Raw genomic sequence first — 26,184 nt, 5'->3', positions numbered from 1 at the left:
ACTGCGGGTTATATAATGAGTTCAAGTAAGTCCAAACATGTTGTTTTTATATAATAAGTTATTCATGGAAAAGTAAGCAAGTACAGAACGACAGGAGACGTTCAGATCACTGGGTGCCATTGAAATAAATATCCGTCAGTCATTGGCAATGGCTTTTAAAAGCAGGCTGCATTTTACATCTCATGGTGTAATAAAGATCACATCACAGCCAACGTATTATCAAAGTTCAAAAACAAATAAATGTACAGCACACTTGCCAAGGCCTTTTCTCAGGTTTTATCATTGCTGACAATGGAGCCAGTGTTGTAAGAACCATGTTAGTTGGCCAATTCACACATGTCATGCTTTGTTTTCTGCCTGAACCTGCTCCTGCATGACTTGAGGACAAATACTATTTATTTTTGTTGTTATTATTAAGTACAATTTGGCAGAAATGCAGAAATTCTGCAATCATTTAGTCAGTCTCTGAAATTCTTGTGAAATTCTTCCAGGATAGGCAAGAAAAAATAACATTTCTGTGCAAAGATTAGAACACCTAGGTGACACATAATTGACCTTGACAGTTTCTATTGTGGGGAAAATTATTGGGGATAATCAGGAGACATAAAGTCTTGCCTAGACACAGGTATGTTGAGCAAACAAAGGAGGACGAGATGCTGGAGGTCAGGAACCACCTCTGGGAGATCTAACTTCCTCAGCACAGATGGTTTGAGCAGTCATTATGGCCAAGGCTCTCAGCTTGGTTCTGCAAGGACACACAAAGATGGACCAAGGGCCTTTCCTGAGTGGTTTACAGAGATAGATAAGTCAAATTTAGACAGTGGAAATGGAGAGGTATCCAATTCACCTAGAGTCTGGTCTATTCTCGACTCTAACTGGTGAGCTTAAAGAAATCTCTTTACTTCGTGCCTCTGTTCCTCACCTTTAGTGTCTTTACAACCAAATTGGCAGTAATCTCTAAATCAAGTTGAATAGTGTGTTGAGTTTTCCCACTGTGAGAGGATCTGGCTCAGCTGGGTCCAGAATTCCATTGCCAGTCTTCCAAGTGATCCGGTTTTCTCTTAATCTGCCACAAATATTCAATATCTACTTGGAGTTTCCAGGTGTCTAATGATGAAACCTAGGTTGTGGCAGCTTTATTTAAGCACATCCCATTTAGAGGATAAAACTCTTTTTCAAATACATTCAGTTTTTATAACCTCTCCAAATATTAAAGTAAGGACATCTCTGTGGCAAAATCTTAATACCTCATAGCTAATTTGCTGTCTACAATGTATTGCTATTATCCCATATATATACAATATACAACTACTGCTATATTGTGAAACTCAAGGTCTGAAATAACCACACAGTCAACTGGACAGATGCTGTCCCAAGTGCCTGACATGGGTGAAGGTGCGGTTCCAAGCTTCTGCTCTGCTCCCTGCTCTGGGCCGTTTGGTGCAGGGACGCATGACAGGAGCAGCAAATGGGATCCAGGACTGTATTTGAAATGTGGTTAGCAGCTCCACGCCCTACTTTCCAGCGGTGCAGCTGGAGGGCACACAATCGGTATACATTTCTAACACCACTGACTGAAAAGGAGGGCCAACAGTCAATTTTATTCCAGAATCTAGGAGAAATTCCCAATAACCAAAAGAGAGATGGTGCCAAAGCACCTAGTTGTCAGAAACCAGGAGAATCTGGCTGCCGGAACATAGCCAGTCAGCCCCCTGGTTCAGAAATATAAGAGAGGCACCAAGATGGCCCCTCTGCTGGGGCTGTAAATCTGCGGTGGGGGAAGGGGGAGGCGTCCAAGTGTACTCGAATTCTCCCACTTGCACCCGTACTTTTCCTTCTATATCCATTCAAGGTTTCATCTTGCAGAAACCAACTGAGGGCAGAGGAAGCAGATTCACGGTGAAGCGTCGCATTTGGGGAAGTATAGTCTCTGAAGTAAAATAATACGAACAAAAATAGAGACAGGAAGAGCCTTGAGAGCTCTGCATTCTACCTTGGCCTTTACAGAAGAATTTTGGCAACCTCTGCCGTAGATTATAATTGGCTGAGATGTGAAAGAGCATCTCTATAGAATGGGCTAATGGAGAGGGGGTTGGGAAAACAAAAAGCAGGACAGGGGCAGATAGGAGATTTAGGGCTCCAATGACAGCAAAAACCAATGTCATCTGCTGTGTAATTCTGCCTTGAATCAATAAACCCAATTTGCAAACACAGATCATAGGACCTGTTTATAGTCCTGTGCCTTTATCTGATTCACCTTCGCTGTTCTAGTCTCCAAAGGCTGAAGTCATTTTTTTCTCAAGTTGGTGGCCTAGGCAAGAGTCTCTATGCAAATGCTGTATGGAATGGATGCTCAGAAAGGTCCTTTCCTACTTCTCTCTCTCTTTCAGGTTATGCTTAACCCAGAGAAAGGTCTGTGTGACGAATCATCACAAATCGTACAGGGGAAAAATATTATTTGTATGTTTGTTTTCCTCCTCAGTTGAAGAAAAGGTCACTAAAAATTCTTTTTCAACATGAGTGAGATTGTTTCAAATAATCAGGCCATGTTAGAAAAATGATTTAGAGACAAATAAAATATTTAAGCCATAAGGTTGGAATGTAAAACAATATCACCAAGATAAAAGAAAATGCCTATTTATATAGAAAACAGACTTGATACTTTCAACGAGGAAAAGACAATAGCATTCAAGAGGATTTCATTATGTCTCCAAAGGCAATGTACCCAAAAAGTGTGTGTTTTTATGCTTTCATGTACTCTGCTCAACATCCAAGCATGAGGTTCCCAAAGGTCACGTGTGATCTGATTAAGTGGAAGCAAAGAAAGGAAAAAGGTCATCTACAGAGTTCACGGGAAGTTTCCGATGCTGAATGGGCCACTGAACAGAGAGGGCTTGTTAAAAGGGTGGTCCCATCTGGATCCTTTCTAGGTGCTTAATTTGGAGTCTCAAAATCTATTAGCCTCATTAAAATCACCACATGCTCAGGAATCTCTGAAGCAAGAATCACTGATGCAAACTAGCACAAGGGTCTAGAAATTATCATTATCAGTGGAGTAATAATGTGGCTGCTTTGGGCATTGGTACTAGTACTCCACGCTCAGAAATCATTTTGGTTAGTTGAGTTCACAGCCAGCCCAAGCATTTCTAGCCACCATGTAAGGGCACATCAGAGGTAAAAGATGGCAAGGATAACAGTGATTGTCAAACTTTATTTTTTTTCAAATAAAATATTATAAAGAACAGAATGCATTTATTTATTCATTCTTTCTAACAAATATTTACTGAGCATTTAGTCTACATGGGAAATAGGATGGTGCATCAGAAGAGCTCCTGTCTTTTGGAAATTCGTATACAAACAGATAACAAGTGAGTTACTGTGAAATAAAGAAAGGTGGGAGATCTCCATGGTAGACCTTGAAGTATATGTACATTTGGGCTTCATGTCACACTCTAGAAATCACTGGACTGGAGCATGAGTGCTAGACCACTGCGTTAAAAAAACACAAAACCTTAAAGTGATCACTGTACTAATGTTGAGAGAGAAGCGTCATGAGCATATGACAATGGGAACATGTTCTTAATATTTACTTTGTAATTACATATATGCATTGCTCCCAAAAATACAGACTTTAAGATTAATAGCAGATTTAGAAAAAATAATGAGCTTAGGGAAGCCAATGAGTTAGCAAATGGTGCAGGGCATTTTGGAAGTTTCCAAATACCACATGGATGGTATTTCCTTTACAGTTCACTCTGGCTTAGGCTTAAAAGCCTACTGTGTTTTAAAAATGCTCAAGACAGTCAGTGAAGGTGTTGGATTGAATTCCAATTCTAACATTCCATTGCTTTGTGAGCTCCTAACATTCCACTGCTCTTGTGATCTATATTCCTGGTTTCCACTACCCAAGTAGGCAAGACAGATTTTTATTTGCATTCATCGAGACAATGCGTGTGCTTTAAAATTTCCATACCTCTACCACTGCTTGTGAACTGTGAAGTGTCTGGAAGCTCAAGCGGTACCTGAATCTATACAAGAGCCGTGCTTTTAGTTGGAAATGAAGAAAAACTTCCAACAAGATCAGAGGGCAGATTGGGTGATTTTGAAACTTAACAGATCTTCTTATTACAAACTACTGGAGAAAGAGAAGGGCCTAGGAAAGTGGAGAAATGGGGGCAGGGCGGAAATTAGGCAAGGAGGAGGAGGTGGAAATCAAATCCATTTAAATTTCACGAGATCAGAATATATAAAGTGAACCTAGTCACCACTGGCGTTGCTCAAATTCCATTCTGAGACTTAGTCATTAATATTTAGCATTTTTTGTGATTATTTTATAGACATGATGTCATTGTTTCACTGTGTTTTACTAATCACCAATGACACACTTGCCAGGGAGCAAAGTTATAATGTAGTGATGTTATGAGTGGAATATGTTGCAATTGTGCTGTGGGGCGGGAGGGAAGTTCAGATTAAGTTCAAGGCGTTTGGCTTGGATATTTTGGGTGAACCAAATCTAGACTTCTCAGGGGGTTCTATGTCTTAGAACCACATTTAAAAACTCACCATTTTATTGTTTAAAAAGTACCCATAAAATTTAAAGCTTCTGAAATGGGAATCTTGGGGAAAGTGAATAAAATCCCAGACCTTCCAACAAAAACAACCTTCTTCTTTTTGACAACTCCAGGTTTAGACATTCCTTAGGTTTATTACCACAAAGCAGACCAAGCTGGCAAGAGAACCAGCAGGCCCCTTGTCCCTCTGTGCAGTGTCCTAGCCACAGCTGCTCCAACAGACACACCTCCCCGGTGATGGATGTGCTCTCTGCCAGGGAAGACCCAGGTGGATGCACATGTTTCTCCATGAGGAGGTGACATGCATTTGTGATCTGAGGCTCAAAGTGGAGCTGCCAGGGTGGGTGTGATGAATGGAGACAGACTCTGTGAACATTCTTGGCTCGGCCGCGAGTAAGAGACCTGGGGTGTGTAAACCCGAGGACCTTGGAATGGATTTTTGCTTAATTGTTGCTGTTCTTTCCCCTTCCTTCACCCAAAACCTCAGTTCTGCTTTCAACTTATCATCTACTCACCCTATTTCATCTTCGGCCTTGGCTGATCTAATGATGAGCTTGATCAAAGACAGATGTTTACTCCTTTCTGGTAGGAAGGCAATTCAAACTTGGTCCTCTGCAAATTTCCAAGGAGACTTCTTTAAGTTAAATGTGAAACAGTGGGGAAACTAACAGAAGATTATAGACCCTGAAGAAAAATAGACCCCTTGAATTGTTACACGGAGAGAACCACAAGCTCAACTAGCAGCTCTGTCTGCTTCTTCCGATTTCCCTCAGTAGTGACAAAGGGATGGTGAGAGTATTCACTTACACTGGAAGTTTTGGGAATTCTCCTGCAGAAGAGGGCAGAACAACCATAGAGTGTTACTGGGTGATGGGGTAAGGGACTGAGAAATAGGTTGCTCCGATTAGGTGAATACTAGTAATTGCTACACACTTGAGTAGTAATTATTCACAGAAATTCTCTGAAATAAGACAAACTCTGACTACAGAGAGAGTTATGCTGCAAAAAATCCTCCTTCCAGATGTGTGTAATTGTGATAGCAAATACTGGTGTTATGTTTGGTGTGATGTGTGCTTAGAAATGGAATTATTTAAAAACCCTATACCACCAACTAAAGCCACTGTGAAGAGTTATAAAAATACACAGCGAAAAGTCTCTGATAACTAACTAAGCAGAAGAGATAGGAACAATGCTATTTATTCCTCGAATTTCACACAGCTAACAAGAAAAAATGCTTTAGATAAATTAGACATTTCTAAAACAACTGTGACTAAAAGAAGTCAAGATGTGATTCTGAAAAGCAATGAGGCAATTGGAAAATACTAGTTAAAGGACAATGTATAGTAAAGATGTTGTTTCTAATAAAAAATATAAATCCCACATTTCAAAAGAATTTCTTAAATGGAAAAATAATTTAAATTATGGTCATGCACCACATGATGATATTTTGGTCAACAATGGACCACATACATGATGGTGACCCAGTAGGATTAGTACCATAGAGCCTAGGTGTGTGGTAGGCTGTACCATCCAGGTTGGTGTGAGCCACTCTATGATGTTTGCACAACGATGGCATCGCCCAAGGACACATTTCTCAGAACATATCCTCGTTGTTAAGCGACACATGACAGTAATGCGTTACTTCAGAATACATATTATTTTATAATTTAAAACAGAAGTAGAATGGTCATAGAACTTGTTAAAAAGTAACAGATGAACGCAAATGTAATTATTTCACTACCGTGTTTGATGTAAGAGCTTCATCTTGCCACTCTTCCATGGACGTTTTTATAGAATTGGCTTTTATCTTTCCTTGTCTCTGGTAGCTTCTTACAAAATGGCTTGTGAATTTAATTACGGAGTAGAGGTTTTCTTAATTTTTAATCCACTGCAATTGTCTCTGGAGAGTCCTAGGGTAAGGCAAGTCAGGCATTCACTGGTATCACAAAATTTAAGTGGTACCAATAAACTCAGTAATCCAGACATAATATTTTAGTGCAATGTTTTAAAAAATCAAAATTAATGCAAAAAATTTATAATGAACGAAATGTCCAGATTTTAAATAAGACAGGATTCATCCTTGTACTGACAGAATCGAGCTCACTCTCCTCATCTATTTCAGGCCCTGCTTGCTAAGAATATCCTTGCCTGTTGGTTGGCCGGGACATTACCAGTGCTGTCACCTGGGAACTTAAGTGTCATGTTTCTTCACCCTGCACAAACACCTATGAAAAGAGGAATTAGAAGGAAGGAGGGAAGAGACTTAAGAATATTAAAATATCTGTTTTAAAGAGAAAACAATTCACAAACATCCCTTTAATCACATTGTTTCCTACTCTCCCTTCCATACCCATCAATAAAGGTGTTAAATAAGCGGCAATTCAATGAAGACGACTGATCCAGGACATAAAAATTTCCATCAATCTAGACCCTGTATACTGCAGGAGGGGGAAGAGTTAAACAAAAAGGAGAGCTAAAGAAAAGGGAGCGCTTGCTCCTTAATGTCCTTCTCCACAGGCTTCATTCATTAGACAGTCTTGGTGCTGATGGACTCTGGGCGTCACACATACTGCTCTGAGAGAAATGAACTTGGTATTTCTGACATCATAATTTCCATTTCAAAACCAGAACATCCAGAAATGTTAATGTGAAGAGCTCAGCATATTCATAAGTGGTTAGGGAAAATTTCTTCTCTGATAATGTTATAAACACTGGAGAGTTTTTTTTTTTTTTTTTTTTTTATTTTATTTTATTTTATTTTTTTTTATTAATGTTATGATAGATTACAACCTTGTGAGATTTCAGTTGTACATTTTTGTTAGTCATGTTGTGGGTACACCACTTCCCCCTCCGTACCCTCCCCCCACCCCCCCTTTTCCCTGGTAACCACCGATCAGATCTCCTTATCAATATGCTAATTTCCACCTATGAGTGGAGTCATATAGAGTTCGTCTTTCTCTGACTGACTTATTTCGCTTAACATAATGCCCTCGAGGTCCATCCACATTGTTGTGAATGGGCCAATTTCGTCTTTTTTTATGGCTGAGTAGTATTCCATTGTGTATATATACCACATCTTCTTTATCCAATCATCAGTTTCTGGGCATGTAGGCTGGTTCCACGTCTTGGCTATTGTAAATAATGCTGCGATGAACATAGGGGTGCAACGGACTCTTGAGATATCTGATATCAGGTTCTTAGGATAGATACCCAGTAATGGGATGGCTGGGTCATAGGGTATTTCTATTTTTAACTTTTTGAGAAATCTCCATACTGTTTTCCATAGTGGCTGTACCAGTTTGCATTCCCACCAACAGTGTACGAGGGTTCCTCTTTCTCCACAACCTCTCCAACATTTGTCGTTCTTGGTTTTGGATGTTTTTGCCAATCTAACGGGGGTAAGGTGATATCTTAGTGTAGTTTTGATTTGCATTTCCCTGATGATTAGCGATGATGAACATCTTTTCATGTGTCTATTGGCCATATTCATATCTTCTTTTGAGAAATGTCTGTTCATGTCCTCTGCCCATTTTTTGATCGGGTTGTTTGTTTTTTTGTTGTTAAGCAGTGTGAGTTCTTTGTATATTATGGAGATTAACCCTTTGTCGGATAAGTGGCTTGTAAATATTTTTTCCCAATTAGTGAGCTGTTTTTTTGTTTCAATCCTGTTTTCCCTTGCCTTGAAGAAGCTCTTTAGTCTGATGAAGTCCCATTTGTTTATTCTTTCTATTGTTTCCCTCAACTGAGGAGTTACAGTGTCCGAAAAGATTCTTTTGAAACTGATGTCAAAGAGTGTACTGCCTATATTCTCTTCCAAAAGACTTATTGTCTCAGGCCTAATCTTTAGGTCTTTGATCCATTTTGAGTTTATTTTGGTGTGTGGTGAAAAAGAATGGTCAATTTTCAATCTTTTGCATGTGGCTGTCCAGTTTTCCCAGCACCATTTGTTGAAGAGACTTTCTTTTCTCCATTGTAGGCCCTCTGCTCCTTTGTCGAAGATTAGCTGTCCATAGATGTGTGGTTTTATCTCTGGGCTTTCAATTCTGTTCCATTGATCTGTGGACCTGTTTTTGTACCAGTACCATGCTGTTTTGATCACTGTAGCTTTGTAGTATGTTTTGAAATCGGGGATTGTGATTCCGCCGGCTTTGTTTTTCTTGCTCAGGATTGCTTTAGCAATTCGCGGTCTTTTGTTGCCCCATATGAATTTTAGGATTGTTTGTTCAATTTCTGTGAAGAATGTTCTTGGGATTCTGATTGGGATAGCATTGAACCTGTATATTGCTTTAGGTAGTATGGACATTTTAACTATGTTTATTCTTCCAATCCATGTGCAAGGAATGTTTTTCCATCTCTTTATGTCATCGCCTATTTCTTTCAAGAAAGTCTTGTAGTTTTCATTGTATAGATCCTTCACTTCCTTGGTTAAGTTTATCCCAAGGTATTTTATTCTTTTCGTTGCGATTGTGAATGGGATAGAGTTCTTGAGTTCTTTTTCTGTTAGTTTATTGTTAGTGTATAGAAATGCTACTGATTTATGCACGTTAATTTTATACCCTGCTACTTTGCTGTAGTTGTTGATTATTTCTAATAGTTTTTCTGTGGATTCTTTGGGGTTTTCTATGTATAAGATCATGTCGTCTGCAAACAACGAGAGTTTTACTTCTTCGTTACCTATTTGGATTCCTTTTATTTCTTTTTCCTGCCGAATTGCTCTGGCCAGCACCTCCAGAACTATGTTGAATAGGAGTGGTGAAAGTGGGCACCCTTGTCTTGTTCCTGTCCTCAGAGGGATGGCTTTCAGCTTTTGTCCATTGAGTATGATGTTGGCTGTGGGTCTATCATATATGGCCTTTATTATGTTGAGGTACTTTCCTTCTATACCCATTTTACTGAGGGTTTTTATCATAAATGGGTGTTGGATCTTGTCGAATGCTTTCTCTGCATCTATTGAGATGATCATGTGGTTTTTGGTTTTCATTTTGTTGATGTAGTGTATCACGTTGATTGACTTGCGGATGTTGAACCATCCCTGTGTCCCTGGTATAAATCCCACTTGATCATGGTGTATAATCTTTTTGATGTATTGCTGTAATCGGTTAGCCAAAATTTTGTTGAGGATTTTTGCATCTATGTTCATCAGTGATATCGGCCTGTAGTTCTCCTTCTTTGTGTTGTCCTTGTCAGGTTTGGGGATCAGAGTGATGTTGGCTTCATAGAATGTGTTAGGGAGTTCTCCATCTTTCTCAATTTTCTGGAACAGTTTGAGGAGAATAGGTATTAAGTCTTCTTTGAATGTTTGGTAGAATTCTCCAGAGAAGCCGTCTGGTCCTGGACTCTTATTTTTGGGGAGGTTTTTGATTACCGTTTCTATTTCCTTACTTGTGATTGGTCTATTCAGATTCTCCATTTCTTCCTGATTCAGTTTGGGGAGATTGTAGGAGTCTAGGAATTTGTCCATTTCTTCCAGGTTGTTCAATTTGTTGGCATATAGTTTTTCATAGTATTCTCTTATGATCTCTTGTATTTCATTGGTATCTGTTGTGATTTCTCCTCTGTCATTCCTGATTTTATTAATTTGCGATTTCTCTCTTCTTTTCTTGGTGAGTCTGGCTAGGGGTTTGTCAATTTTGTTAATTCTTTCGAAGAACCAACTCTTTGTTTCATTGATCCTTTCTATTGTCTTTTTTGTTTCAATATCGTTTATTTCTGCTCTTATTTTTATTATTTCCCTCCTTCTACTGACTCTGGGCCTTGTTTGTTCTTCTTTTTCTAGTTCTGTTAGGTGTCGTTTGAGGTTGCTTACGTGAGCTTTTTCTTGTTTAGTGAGGTGAGCCTGTATTGCGATGAATTTCCCTCTTAGGACTGCTTTTGCTGCATCCCAAATGATTTGGTATGTCGTGTTCTCATTTTCATTTGTCTCCAGATAATATTTGATTTCTTCTTTAATTTCTTCAATGATCCATTGTTTGTTGAGAAGCGTGTTGTTTAGTCTCCACATTTTTGCACCTTTCTCTGCTTTTTTCTTGTAGTTGATTTCTAGTTTAATAGCGTTATGATCAGAAAAGATGCTTGATATTATTTCAACTCTCTTGTATTTATTGATGTTTGCTTTGGTTCCCAAAATATGGTCAATCCTTGAGAATGTTCCATGTGCACTTGAGAAGAATGTGTAACCTGCTGTTTTTGGATGAAGTGTTCTATATATATCTATTAAGTCCATCTGGTCTAATTTTTCATTTAATTCTATTATTTCCTTGTTGATTTTCTGTCTGAATGTTCTGTCCATTGGTGTTAATGGTGTGTTGAGGTCCCCTACTATTATTGTATTGTTGTTGATGTCTTCTTTTAGTTCTATTAAGAGTTGCTTTACAAATTTTGGTGCTCCTGTGTTGGGTGCGTATATATTTATAAGTGTTATGTCTTCTTGGTGGAGAGTCCCTTTTATCATTATATACTGTCCCTCTTTGTCTTTCTTTATCTGTTTTGCTTTGAAATCTACCTTGTCTGATATTAGTATAGCGACACCTGCTTTCTTTTGTTCATTATTAGCTTGGAGTATTGTTCTCCATCCCTTCACTCTGAGTCTGTGTTTGTCTTTGGGGCTGAGGTGTGTTTCCTGGAGGCAGCATATTGTTGGATCTTGTTCTTTGATCCATCCTGCCACTCTGTGTCTTTTGATTGGGGAGTTCAATCCATTTACATTTAGAGTGATTATTGAGACGTGGGGACCTACCACTACCATTTTGTGTCTTGTTTTCCAGTTTTCTTCAGTTTCCTTTGTTTCTCGTCCCATGGTTTAATCTGTTCTGATGTAGAGCTGCTACTCTCTGTTGTTGTCCTTCTACTTATCTCCTCTGCTCTTGGTTTTGTAGCCCCTTTCCTTTTTTGGATTTTTCAGGAATGAGGGTTTTCCTGAGGATTTCCTGAAGAGGAGGTTTTGTGGCAATGAACTCCCTTAATTTTTGTTTATCTGGGAAAGTTTTTATTTCTCCATCGTATTTGAAGGATATTTTCGCTGGGTAGAGAATTCTCGGCTGTAGGTTTTTGTCCTTCAGATTTTTGAATATATCATTCCACTCTCTTCTAGCCTGTAAAGTTTCTGCTGAGAAATCTGCTGATAGCCTGATGGGGGTTCCTTTGTAGGTTAGTTTCTTTTGCCTGGCTGTCCTTAATATTTTCTCCTTGTCGTTGACTTTTGCTAGCTTCACTACTATATGCCGTGGAGTTGGTCTTCTTGCATTGATAAAGTTTGGAGATCTATTGGCTTCTGTCACCTGAAGATCCATCTCCCTCACCAGATTTGGGAAGTTCTCAGCCATTATTTCTTTGAATAGGTTTTCTGCCCCTTTCTCCTTCTCTTCTCCCTCTGGTATACCTATAATCCTTACGTTGCATCTCCTAATTGTGTCTGATAATTCTCGGAGAGTTTCTTCATTTCTTTTAAGTCTTGCTTCTCTCTCCTCCTCTGCCTGCAACAATTCTATATTGCCATCTTCCAAATTGCTAATTCTTTCCTCCATATTATCGGCCCTACTGTTCAGAGCATCTAGATTTTTCTTAATCTCCTCTATTGTGTTCTTCATTTCCAATATTTCTGTTTGGTTCTTCTTTATCGTATCAAACTCTTTTGTGACATAGCTCCTGAACTCGTTGAGTTGTCGGTCAGAATTCTCTCTTAACTCAGTGAGTATTTTAATGATGGCTGTTTTGAAGTCATCATCATTTAGGTTATATATCTCATTTTCTTTGGGATTGTTTTCTGTGTATTTGTTACTTTCTTTCTGTTCTGGAGATTTAATGTATTTTTTCATATTGCTTGATGATGTTGATTTGTGCCTCCGCATGGAGATAGAGTTTAGTTGCTCCTTTCACTTGTTTCAGCTGCTGCGGTGGGGGGAGCAGCTGTTTATACTTCACCAACCAGGAACCCTGTCCGTAGTTGCTAACTGGGCCTGGGCCCCTCTTCGTAGCCACAGTGGCCCTTTGGATTCCCTCCTCTGCCGTGGGGGCCGTCACGGGGGGCTTCAGGCTGCAGGGGCCTACTGTTGTTGCCCACCTAGATGCGCTCTCTCCTTGGGGTCTGCAACGGTGTTATGGGCTTTTCCAGCGGCCAGGGGTGGGATCACTTATATTTGTCGCTCCGTTGCTGTCGGCACCCACCAAATCTCACTTGTCCTCTATGGGTCGCAGGAGAGCTATTGGCATCTTCTACAGTCTGTGGTTAGTACACCTAGCTATGCTGCTTTTGCCCTGGGGTCTTCCAGCCTTGTGGCTGGCGGCTGGGTGCCTTCTACTGGTGCTGTGCAGAGGCTTTCCCTAAGGCTTCTGTGAGCCTGTAGGGTTTCCCCCTAGGCTACTAAGCTGGGTCTCTGGAACTCTCTCCAGCCCCAGTCCTCTCCGAGATCTCCGGCAATCCCTAGCCTCACCGGGTGGGCAACGGCAGCTGGGGGTCGCCCCGTCCTCTGGGCTTCTCTCCGGGCCTCTGCCGGGAGCTCTGAATGCTCAGCGTGGCCCCTCTGCTACCGGCAGACAGAGAGTTTTGTCTGCTGCCTGGCGGAGCTCCGGCGCTTCCCCACCGGGTCGCCGGACCCGCCTTTGAAAGTTCCCCCGCCCCGGTCCTCTCCGAGATCTCCGGCAATCCCTAGTCCCACGGGGCGGGCAACAGCAGCTGGGGGACGCCCCGCCCTCTGGGCTTCTGTCCGAGCCTCTGCCGGGAGCCCTGAATGCTGGGCGTGGCCCCTCTGCTAATGGCAGACAGAGAGTTTTGTCTGCTGCCTGGCGGAGCTCCGGCGCTTCCCCTCCGGGTCGCCGGACCCGCCTTTGAAAGTTCCCCCGCCCCGGTCCTCTCCGAGATCTCCGGCAATCCCTAGTCCCGCGGGGCGGGCAACGGCAGCTGGGGGTCGCCCCACCCTCTGGGCTTCTCTCCGGGCCTCTGCCGGGAGCCCTGAGTGCTCAGCGTGGCCCCTCTGCTACCGGCAGACAGAGAGTTTTGTCTGCTGCCTGGCGGAGCTCCGGCGCTTCCCCACCGGGTCGCCGGATGCGCCTTTGAAAGTTCCCCCGCCCCGGTCCTCTCCGAGATCTCCGGCAATCCCTAGTCCCCCGGGGCGGGCAATGGCAGCTGGGGGTCGCCCCGCCCTCTGGGCTTCTCTCCGGGCCTCTGCCGGGAGCCCTGAGTGCTCAGCGTGGCCCCTCTGCTACTGGCAGACAGAGAGTTTTGTCTGCTGCCTGGCGGAGCTCCGGCGCTTCCCCACCAGGTCGCCGGATGCGCCTTTGAAAGTTCCCCCGCCCCGGTCCTCTCCGAGATCTCCGGCAATCCCTAGTCCCCCGGGGCGGGCAATGGCAGCTGGGGGTCGCCCCGCCCTCTGGGCTTCTCTCCGGGCCTCTGCCGGGAGCCCTGAGTGCTCAGCGTGGCCCCTCTGCTACTGGCAGACAGAGAGTTTTGTCTGCTGCCTGGCGGAGCTCCGGCGCTTCCCCACCGGGTCGCCGGATGCGCCTTTGAAAGTTCCCCCGCCCCGGTCCTCTCCGAGATCTCCGGCAATCCCTAGTCCCCCGGGGCGGGCAACGGCAGCTGGGGGTCGCCCCGCCCTCTGGGCTTCTCTCCGGGCCTCTGCCGGGAGCCCTGAGTGCTCAGCGTGGCCCCTCTGCTACTGGCAGACAGAGAGTTTTGTCTGCTGCCTGGCGGAGCTCCGGCGCTTCCCCACCGGGTCGCCGGATGCGCCTTTGAAAGTTCCCCCGCCCCGGTCCTCTCCGAGATCTCCGGCAATCCCTAGTCCCCCGGGGCGGGCGTCTCTCTGGGACCCTCCGGGCGCCCCGAGCACCAGGCTGGGTCTCCCCGCCAATGGCGGGGAGAGACTCTCCCCGCGGGCTCAGGTGTGCAACTCCAAAGTTTCCCTCTGCGTTTAGGAGTAATTGCAGGGGGTTTAAGTAGGGTTCTGGTCACCTGTTTCCACCGTCGCTCCTCTGTTGTGTTCTCGCTCCTGCCCTAGATGTGTGTGGATCCTCTGGGGGCGTCCGTTGGAAGAAAGCCGCTTGCGGGTACTAGGCTGCCCGTCGGGGTCGGAGAGTTTTCACCTATTTCCACATCCTCCCGGAGGAAAGTCCGTCCGCCTTCCGATGTATAGTCGCGTGGGTGTCTCAGACGTCCTGAGATGCTGTCTGGATATCCTTTGTCAAGCGATAAGTGTCCAAATAATTGTAGACTCGAAGGGCGAGAGACAAAGAGGACTACTCATGGCGCCATCTTGGAATCCACTCTCAACACTGGAGAGTTTTGACATACAAATAGCTAACTTTCAAATGTTTTAATTTCACAAATGTCTACAACTCAGACACATGAAGTTATAGGTAGGACAAATTGATCAATTATAGGAAGCCACAGAATCGCCCAAGTAAGTTAAAGAAAAGCAAAGTCATTTCAGCATTTGAAAATACCCATTGGCTAGTTTGATTATATCAGATACCCCAAGATCGTCTGCTGTCTTCCTCTGCCTCCCAGGTCACGTTATATGCCCAGCTTTGCGCACAGCGTGTGGAATGAACTCTCTAAAGCTTTTACAGACGAAGGATCATTTTTCAAATGCCATGTACATTTGAAACATGTGCAGCAAATGTCCGCTCAAAAAGCAGAGATCAGCAGGAAATGGCATTCTGCACTTAGAGACAGATAAAGGGACTGAAGAAGAACAAACTCTCATACATGAGCTTCACTTCTAGGAATCACGTTAGGTTCAGAAAGGTAAGGGAAAGTGTCTTTGCTGATAAGTCCAATGGGACTCTTAAGGGAAAGGTAATGCTACCTGTGGCTATATTTTTTGCGCTAGAGCAAGCTTTAGATGATTCTATGAAAATGCATATATTGGAATTTGTAGGTGGAAAATTTCGGTGGTATGAAAGCTCACTATCCCAGCCAGGCTGATTTGCTTGCCATCGACGAGTACCTCAGACGTGGTGGGAAGTTTTGAAACCACAAAGTCTTAAAAGTCTAATTATACTAATTATTAGATGTCTAACCTTGGACTTATTTCAACTTCCTGAATATTTCTCCTGTTTTTCGAAAATAAAGATCCTTGTAAGATTTTGTCTAAGCATAACGGAGCTAATAATGTAGATGTAACAACAAAGAAATTGCAAAGCTCATTTCTTTCTTTGCTGCTAGGTACTCTCCTAGGTTTGAATGATTCAAGCTTCTGAAAGAAATTGGACTATTCATCTGTTACAGCCCAGAAGTAGAAATAGAGCCATCACACTAGAAACAGGAGCATTAATATATCATCTTCAAGAAAGCAAGTAACGACTAACAAAGGAGGAAAGGGTCAAAACGCATACTGAAATGTTGTACCTCACTATCTAAATAAAGATATTCAAATTCAAAAATAAATCTATTTTTTCACTTGTGAAACTGAAAGTTGTATTTTAAAGATGTTACTAAATGCTGATGGGCATATGATGAAATAAGAACCTTATTTACGCATTGCTGCGGAGATGTTTTTCACATACTTTTGAAAACAGTGTGAAAACAGATATCAAGAAACTTAAAATTTCCTTACCTTTTTTCAGTCTTCGGAATATAAGGCTATAACCTGTAATCAAAATCTGAATTTACAACATATGTAATATTCAGATCACAAATGATCTAAAATAATATAAAACAGCTTTATGTAAAAAAGGGGAAAATGGAAATCTATGTACAATATTGACAAAGTAGTTAAGTAAATTATGTCTCCTAAATGGAATAATATTTTGCATTCATTAAAAAGCTGAGAATTTATGTACAAATCTATTTGACATCAGTACATAAAATTCAATAAGCAATATAATCATAATGAGTTTTAAATATGCAAAAGAGGTTTGTTAAAAAATATCATCAAAATATTTAGCTGTTCTCTTTAAGTAGTGAACCTATGGTGATTGTTTCTATTTTTCCTGATTTTATTGATTGAAGAAAATAAAGCTTTTAAAAATGGCAAGAAAACATAGAAATTTGTAGTTCCAACAACTATATCCAAAAGGATTAGAAGCAAAATACTTTTATATAAGATTACTGAAAATATTTAAATAAAAATATTGCTTTTATTTCATTTTTTTCCTGAAATGTTGATTAATAAGGTGTCTGATGAGACTGACAACAGTTTCACACTAGTCTTTGGATTCATGTTAAGCTTATGAAAATACCACTTTGGTACCGCCAACTCCCGCTAGGGAAAGCAGACAGCTAGGGGACCATTAGAAATGCTTTAGAGCCACCCCCATAAGAAGCTCCAACTGGCTCCAGAGAGTACTAGGCCTTAATATGCTTAATATAAATTCTGTTTGGAATTTATGTTCTGTATCACGCCACCTCCTTTGGATGTGATTCCCATAGCCTCTCATTGACTCAACAAATTGGTGTTTGTCATCTATTGGAAATGATGAAGTGGGAATCAGGTGCACAGTCAGAAGTACATATAGTCACCCTACTCTCAAGGATACACAGGCCTAGCTCCCTGAGACCTCTGGCCTCTGTTCCATTGGTCTCTATCACAGACTCCTTTAAGGCTTCTCCCAGGCATCTCACTGAGTCATACTTTTCCACATCAAGAAAGGCCTTAAAGTGTGGGCACAGCATTTTTCCAAACTTACTTTGTAGTCCTTGATATGTGGCATTTTTTAGACAGTACAAGTTTGCGTCTATGTATAAAATTAGTTTAAAGATCTGGAATGGATTTGCTAACTTCCAAATTTATATGTTGAGACTTATTTATAGTGGCTGCTAAATCTAGCCCAACAGTGGTAATCTAATACTAGTCCCATATGCCTCTTTCTGCATAAAGACACACCAGGTGCTGGGTTACAAATTCTGAAGGCAAAGACCAGGCTTTGTGTTTTCTCCTACTCTCATCCCCCACAGCCCCCCTCCCGCCTCAGCAAATGAGAGACAGTCGTCTATTCATTCATCAAATCTTTATTGGACCCTTCTAGGCAATGTTCTCGGTGCTAGGGACACAGTGGGGAAGATGATAGTGTTTGTGCTCTTGCAGAGCTTATGTTTTTATGAGAGGAAACTGACGACAAACACATGAGTAGGCAGGAAGTGTGGTAGGTATTTCTTAAAGTTGCTGAGATTTAAAGTAGGGTGACAATGGCCACCCTAGATGGAAAGAACTCTTGGAGAAGGTGATATTTACAGTGGGATAGGAAAGACAAGAAGGGTCCACATGTGTGCAGATTGTTGTGGAGAGTTCACATCAAGTCCTTAAGATGAGAAAGAGCTTGGAGGATGTGAGAAACAGAAATGAAGCCCTACAAAATGTTTCTAAAGCTTTTTAAGAACATGCTTAGAGCTTAGTGGGGAAGGGGGCAAGCCGTGGGAGGTGAGTCAGAGGGTAAGTAAGATGCCACTCCCGTAGGGCTTTGCGGTGATGCTCTCAGAACCACCTGAGACGTCTGCTCCAACATCGACGAGTTACTGGGGTTTGGGAAACACAGTTATGAGACTCACTATTCCCATCTTGAAGGGATAATAATACGATGTCACATAATTTTATAGGTTCGATGATACAAACTACATGAAAGAGTCTCACACAGTCCCTTACATTTACTAGAAATTCAATCAATTTAAGTTAAACATGAAGGGTTTTTTTCAGGACAGTAAAATATTTCCTAGCAGCTATAAGGTAAGCTGAATAGGATGACAATAGTACGCAAACAAAAACAGAAACAGTATGCATTCAACAAAGATGAACTACGTAACTTTGAAAGTTGTAACACAATGATAAAAATAGAGCAAGAGGCAGACCTATTGGACTTGAAACCCCAGGGAGTGGGATGAGTAAGTTTCTTTCCTCGTTAAACAAGAGTAAATGGCAATAAACCAAAAGAACATTTGTGTGCACAGTGTAGAAAAGAAAATATATATATTTTTCCAAATTGCCCATCAGCAGAATGACCCATGGTAGAAAGTTCAAGTCCTTTGTGATTATAAACCATATTCATGTGTTAATGTACTCACCTCCGAAAACTCTGTTTTTTGAACAAATGAGTTCTTACATGAATTATGAATATAAATATGAATAAAATTAGGTTGCTTCCAAATTTCAATTTTCTCTTTTGCACTGGGGAGAAGATAATTCTTTTCTTGTCATTTTTGCTGAGGAAGATTGTCCCTGAGCTAACATCTGTGCCAATCTTCCTCTATTTTTATGTGGGATGCCACCACAGCATGGCTTGTTGAGCAGCATGTAGGTCTGCACCCTGGATCTGAGTCAGTGAACCCCAGGCCACCAGAGTGGAGCGTGCAAACTTAACCACTACGCAACCAGGCCAGCACGAGAAGATATTCTTAAAGCATGTAGCTGTGAATGCTTGGCTTAAGGCTATATTTTTCTCACTTTCCAGGATTTCATGTGTCAGTGAAGAAAAACTAGTCCCTGGTAAGCCAGATGGCCACTGAATGTCCAGTATCAGTCCAGCCCAGTCAGCCCCTCAAAGCTACAGGCCCTCAGACTGCGGCGGACACCTCTGATTTCTGTTCCCATTATTCATCTCCATTTACGTTTTTCCTGAACGTAAAAGGATTTCCCCAGTACTGCAGTATAGGAGTAGAGGTATAGTATTCGAAACCACTAAGGTGCACAGTGACTTGGATATTGAGGAGGAAACTCAGAAGGGCAGCCTCTCCAGCCACTCAGCAACCCTAGAGAAGAACTGCACTGTGCACTAACTGCCAGGAAACTTCTAGAAAAAGCGAGAAGACTAGACTGACCAGGCATTAAACTATATTACAAAGCTACAGAAATTAAAATATTCTCAACCTGGAAACAAAATTAAGAATCCAGAACTAAATAGCAAATGATAAGTTTAATAAAGGGGCCTTTGAATACTAGTTGGAAAAGCTGGCTTATTTAATAAATGGTATTGACCCTGTGTCGTCCCTCATCAAAATCAATTCCAGACAAATCTTTAAACACTTCAACATGAACTATAAAAGTGTTAGAATAAATCATGAGGGAATATTTAATATTCTTAGAGGGGGAAGCGTTTGGATGACACAAATCCAAAAGGCATTCAAAAATATAAAGGTATATTCTAATTCATTAAAATTAAAAAAAAATCTGTATGGCATTGAACACCATTACTGAAGTATAAACTACACAAGCAAACTGGCGAGGTGAGAGATGGCTTTTATTTCCTTCATGAAAAAGTTCTTATAAATTAAATTAAAAAAAAATAACGCCCAAGAGAAAAACAGTCAAGAACATAACAAAGAGATTAGAAAAAGAGAAGTACAAATGGCTCAAAGATATGAAAAGATTATCAACTTCCTTCATATCAGAAGAAACACAAATTAAAACTGTAACATAATGTTTTTCTTAGATTAGCAAAACCTAGAATGTTTGATAATACGCTCTATTGCCTAGGACATGGGAAAATTGAGACCTCCATTCACTGTCAATGTGAAGAGAAAAACACAGCCTCTGGGAGGTACACCGAACAGAGCTATTAAAATTCAAAATGCACACATTCTTTCGACCCAACAACTCTACTTCTAGGAATTTCTGCTACTGATGTAGTCCCTCATAAGTAACGCACACTCAAGAAAAATCATTGCAGTAATTTTTACATACCAAAGATTGGGAACTAAATAATCATCAATAGGGACTTGTTAAAGAAAGAAAAAAATAGTGTCTCCATGAATAGCATATTATGCAGCCATTAGGAAGAGGCAATTGGTTTAGAATAATCTTGAAGATCTTGGAGGAGAAGAAGGCAACGGTGCAGAACCATACGCATAGTAGTTCCCCATCTGCACTAAGAAAGGAACACTATGCACGTGTGTCTGTACATGCACAAGACACGCCTGGAAGCGTCCGTGGGAGACCTGCGGTGGTGGCCGAGCTCAGGGAGGTGAAGCGGGTGCCTGAGGTAATGCTGGGGAGGAGGACTACTTCCCTCTATTCCATTTCGTACCCTTGGGATTTTGTACAAAGTACATCCATTACATGTTGCCTAAATCTACCGATTTTTTAAATAGCCCTACAAAATGTTTCTAAAGCTTTTTAAGAATATTAACATCACTTTCTTGGTGCTTCCTCTGATAACACAGAAAGAATTATTCTCTGTGTCCAGCTAAAATTTCAACTCAATTTCAAATGAGTTTTACTATTCTCAATTCAAATTGACCTTCCGATTTCACCTATTGTCAGAGCCTGTAACATGCACAGATGTCCTTCCTTGAGTCTGCTTTGCAACACTTCTTCACAATTACACTTTTGCTCCAGTTTAGCTATCCCGCAACTGTGATGTCCCTGTAAGAGTGGCCACCATGTGTATCATAGTGATAAGGGCATGGACTGTTAAGCTATCTGGCTTTTATACTAGGTATTCTGCTTATTAGTTCTGCGTCCTTGAGCAAATTATTATAAATAATATTTATATTATTATAAACATAATAGTATACTTACGTTATTATAACATAATATAATATTATCCCACCTACCTCCATGGGTCAGAGGTGCTTCCACACCCCTTGACTTTGGGTTTGATTCCATGACTTTTGTTTTTTCCAATGGAATGTTAATGAGGATGAGCACTAAAGGCTAGAAAGTTCCTCTGCAACTGGGCTTCCTATCTTGCACCTCTGCCAGATGATGATGAGAAGAACACGGCAAGCTAACCTGCTAAACCCAGGAGAAGGAGAAGAGAGACACAGAAACAGAGCTGAGAAACCCCAGGTGAGTTCAAGCTAGGTCAGCAGATTCTCAGACACTTTAGCAAGCCAGCCAAGGGCAGCCTACCCGAAACACTGGGGAGCTGAGGAAGTGTTTGCTGTTATATGCTGATGAGATTTAGTGGGTGCTTGTTACATAGCATTATTTTATCCATGGTTAACTGCCCTATAACTATAACTACCTTATAGGGCAGTTAGGAGAATTAAGAGAACTATTATATTTAAAGAGCAGAGAACAATGATTGGCAGACATTGAGCACTTCGTAAGAATTTGCTACTCTTATTGTCCACAAATCTGCTAGTTTTGTTAAGATAGCTTCAGTACTAACCTCCCGGTATTGTTCAAGTGTCTTTCTGCTGCAGGAGCTATCTTTCTCTCTATTTTCTATGTAAACTTCCACCTCTTGGATAGCGTAGTACAATTTCTTTCTCAGTCCCATATTGCACACGTGTACCTAATCGCAGTATACCTTTTAAGCAACACATTATGTCATGCATTTCTATCTCCTTAATTCACTTTTCTCTAGTCTTATTTCTCTACCCTCTCTCACAAGAGTGAGGAGGCCAATGACCATTCGTGCTTCTGGCTGCAGGCAGGGTTCTGGTCCAGCAGGGCTCTAATGAACTAATGAGACTTGGTTATTATCTCTCGTCTCTCAACCTCAGCTATCTCATTTGCAAATTGAAGAGTTAGGTTACGTCTTCCTTGAGGATTTTTCCAGCTCCAGATCCTCTATTTTTACAAAAAAAGGCAGAGGCACATAAACAGCTTCCTCTGAACTTGTAAACTGAGGTTTTGTTTCTGTGCTTGCTTAAAACTCGAGGGACTAAGGAACATCTCTGACATGTTTCTAAAGCCACTTAACAAGGTTATACTAAAAAAATTATTGTTGTTATTCAAAATGGAAAATTTTACTCTCCAAGAAATTTCTAAATTTCTTTTTCAATTTGATTCTTCTGATTCCAGAATATTTTCTTTAAAATGTCTCACAATACGCTATCTGGGTTATTTTATGATAATAGCCTGTATATAAATCATGTCTAATATTATGGCAGTAGAAATTCCTTGTTTATTTTGATGGTTATTGACTATATTTAATGTATTTACAAGGATTAGTGTTATATATCATGCCAATGGCCTTTTTAAGCTACCCTGAAATTAGAAATATCATTATTAAGATTCTTTTTGTATCCTATTATATTTATAAAACACAATTTTTAAAAACTCTTGATTTGATACCTTAGAAATAATCACATTTTAGACATTTGAGGTGAACTTATTGAATATATGAGAAACACAAGGAAAATGTCAAAATATCTCATATTTTACGTATTTTCAGACAGGGAGAGAGAGAGAAGTGTAATATATCTAATTCATCCGATCAAGGTTATATAATCGGGAGCGGTGTATGTCATTGCAGGCTTTTTCTGTTTTATATGCACATACACATGCTCACACAATTTATTTTATAAACACAATATCATATTACCATGCAACTTGCTTTTTGCTCTTAAAAATATATGATGAAAAATTTGCATAGTCTTTTTTAATGGCTACATAGTAATACATAGTATGGCTATACCATAATAATTTAGAAATTATTCTATGGATTATTATTTATATTGTTTCCATTTATTCTTCCAAATGATATGGATTGGATACCCTTGTGTATGTATCATTATACAAATGAGTCAGTATTTCTGCAGATCATTGTCAAGTACTGAAATTGCTGAACAATAGCATTTCTTGATTGTTTTGTTAAATACATCCAAATGCCCTTCCAAACAAGTTGTGCCAAACACAGCCCCACCAGCGCTGTCTTATACTCTGTCTGCCATGCCATTGACAGGCTGAAATGTCACAGTTTGTTTGTTTGTTTGGGAAATGTGGGAAATAAAAATGATAGTTTTAATTTGCTTCTACCTAATAATAATTGTTGCTTTTATACCTTATTATTTTTTGTATTTTTTCTTCTATGAATTTCTTGTTCATGTCTGGTCACCATTTTTCTATTAAGTTGTTTATCTTTCTGTTGTTGGTTTTTAGGAGCTGTTTGCGTATTAGGGATGTGAATCATACATCTACTGTGTGTTGCAAATATTTTCTTCTGGAGTGCCTCATAAGTTTTAGTGTTATTTATGGTATTTTTCCCAAACATAAGTTTTTATGTTTGATGTTGATAAATTTATCTGTCTTTATCTTGAAGTCTTCTGAATTTTAAATCTTTCTTCATAAGGCTTTCCACAGCCCAGAATCCCAAACACGTTGCCCTTTATTTTCTCCTGTCTTATTTTGAAAATCAAATGAATCCAGTGCCATCTGTACTACTCCTAACTCAAAGACCCACAACACCTAGAAACATCATTTCTGGACTCTCTTTTAACAGCAATGCCTCTGCATACAACCTCGTATTCCCAAACCGACACTACCAGAATACTAAAAGATTTAGAGATGCTTCCCAATCAGCTTCTCCACTTGATGGAGCCCGTGTACGTCTTTCAGAATTTGCTCCGAGTTGGAAGGTCTCCTCTTCCAGGATGGCACTTAACCAGCTTCCATCTTTTCTGAGGATAGACCAAAGGAATTGGCTGGAAAACCTGGCAGCGAGGATTGATAAATACTGACACGTATTACCAAGGTCAAGGATGAAATCTCTTTCCTTATTAGATCTCAGAGATTGTTATTATTCTGTCATCAACAACAGCCTCCCACACTCTGCCTAACAATACAAAGGAGAGACGATGTCATCGTCAAATTATACAGCAGTGGTGGAATAACTGACCTCGTGTAGATGCGGGCATGAGTATCTTTATGCGAAAGAGTTTCAAAGAGAAATGGTAGTTCATTCCTCAAGACATATTTACATTTGCATCTACTTTCAAGAATAATAGAATCTTTTTTTTTTTTTTTTTTACGAGATGGGAGTTGACATGAGCAATATTGTTTTCCGGTAAATTTTCTCTCTAATGACTCATAAGTACCATCAAATAATATGAATAATATGCTGTATTATTTCTTCTCTTCTGTGTTTTTCCCCCTTAGCAGTTACTCAGGACCATACACTATTGTTAGCAAGCTAGTCGAGTTTCAGAGTCTCAGTTCAGTTTTGAGACTGATTTAGAGTTCTACTAGGTCTGCAGCAGCTGTCAAAGGAAATGCCCTAGTTGCTATTCTGGGGCAGTCTTTGGTGTTTCTCTTCAATCCTTATTATCTGGAAAATCTTTAAATAAGTTCTATAAATGGAACTTTCAGCTGCTTTTACCAAGAGTAACTTGGATTATAAGGTTTTAAGGTCATACATTTTTATTTGGAACTAACTCATACTACAAGAGTTGGATTCAACCATCATATATCACCTATTTAAAAAGAAAAGAAGGAAGAAAGTTCAACATTCTACCTTCTTGACGTTATTACATATTGGCATACATATAAATATATATATGCATTGGTGTATATGTATGTATCCTATATATATATATATATATATATATATATATATATATATATATATAGGGATATGTTTATAAAGATGTGAAAGCACAAAGCTAGGAAACTATGACAATCAGCTATAGGCAGAAATCTAGGCAAGAGATGGCCAATGACAGACTCTCTGGGTGAAACAATCTGAAGACAGCAACAGGGAACAGTTGATAAATGAAATCTAGGACTGACATTCGTTTTTGGTGATTTCAAATTTAGGAACTGGACTTCAGGACTACAGGTCCAATCCATGTTTGGAGACAAGGACAATACTGTGCTAGGTAAATGATCAGGAAAGGGACTTAGCTGGTGGGGGCGCTGGTGTGGGAGAGGTTGATATGAGGAAGAAAAGCTAGGACAAGGTTTGTTCAGCACTAGAGTTTACAAAACATTTCCACATCAGTCTTATCCTTGATCTTGTTTCACCTCGATGAGGCCAAGATGATTATTCTCTTTCTACAGACGAGGAAATTGAATCTCAAAGAGATTAAACCAACCTTCTCCCAAAGCACACAGCTAGTAAATGGCAACATTGAGACTCAAAACCAAGGTTTCTGAATCCTCTATCTTAAATTTCCGTTGTGTTCACTCTTTCATCCTACCTATGGTAAAATATTTTAAGGTCAGATTATGTCATATTTATCAAGTATAGTATCTGTTGCAGAGTAAGTGGACACAATAAAAAATCTCCCCTTCCTCCCCATGCACATTTAGGAGAACCAAGCGAGTAAAACGAATGGAGACTAAAATAGAACCTTCTTTTCTGATAAAAGTTAGGTTAAAGAGCATGACTTTAGGTCTGTTAGCTAAGTGAGCTGGTTGATATTGTCCCTCTGGATTGAATTTGCCCAGCTAGTCACAGCCTTAATAATCACAGTCCTTCCCAAAAGAAGAGTGCAGAGAGAAAAGGAGGAGAAAATTGAGTCACGCAGTGTAGTAAGTCCCTTCATGTGAGTAGGAGAAAGAGCGAGGTTATAAATTACTCAAATGGAAGTCCCTCCTAGTGGAAACGCAAAGAGAGTAAAAGCAGGTCCTCTTTCTACAAAAGTGTCTGGTTTGTAATTAGCTCTTAGTTACAGTTTGTTGGATAAAAAATAAATAGGTAGATGATGCCCACCCACTGCTTATGATCAGTTTACAATACTCTATATTGACCTCAAATTTCTTGATTTTATCTTGATATTTTCAATGCTTTTAATCTCTTTATTGCCTATTCTCTTACTTTGAAATTTCATTATTTTGAAGCTCTGCTCACATAATCAGGAATAATAAAACAATCAGAGATCATAGACAGCAAGTTACCTTGGGTACTAGAAAGGAAAATTGAAATGGCCAATGATTTAAGGCTCGGTACTTATGGAAAAATAACCACCACTTCAGTTTTATTGTTCATAAAATGTTTTACTTTTGATATCTCATTCAAC

The 26,184-nt window shown here is 40.3% G+C and overlaps 1 long non-coding RNA gene across 1 annotated transcript; it reads left to right on the top strand.

Moving 5' to 3' along the window:
- Positions 1–3,908: 3,908 nt before the first annotated feature.
- LOC111768545 (uncharacterized) lies at positions 3,909–15,951 on the top strand. Its single transcript, XR_002800954.2, has 3 exons — positions 3,909–4,018; positions 15,070–15,309; positions 15,730–15,951. It is a non-coding gene; the product is annotated as an uncharacterized lncRNA (long non-coding RNA).
- The last annotated feature ends 10,233 nt before the right edge of the window (positions 15,952–26,184 follow it).

This window comes from Equus caballus, chromosome 17 (assembly GCF_041296265.1).
Source record: "Equus caballus isolate H_3958 breed thoroughbred chromosome 17, TB-T2T, whole genome shotgun sequence".
In the NCBI taxonomy this organism is placed as follows: Eukaryota; Metazoa; Chordata; class Mammalia; order Perissodactyla; family Equidae; genus Equus; species Equus caballus.
The sequence above is the reverse complement of the archived record's forward strand: the minus strand, read 5'-3'. Positions and strand labels throughout refer to the sequence as shown.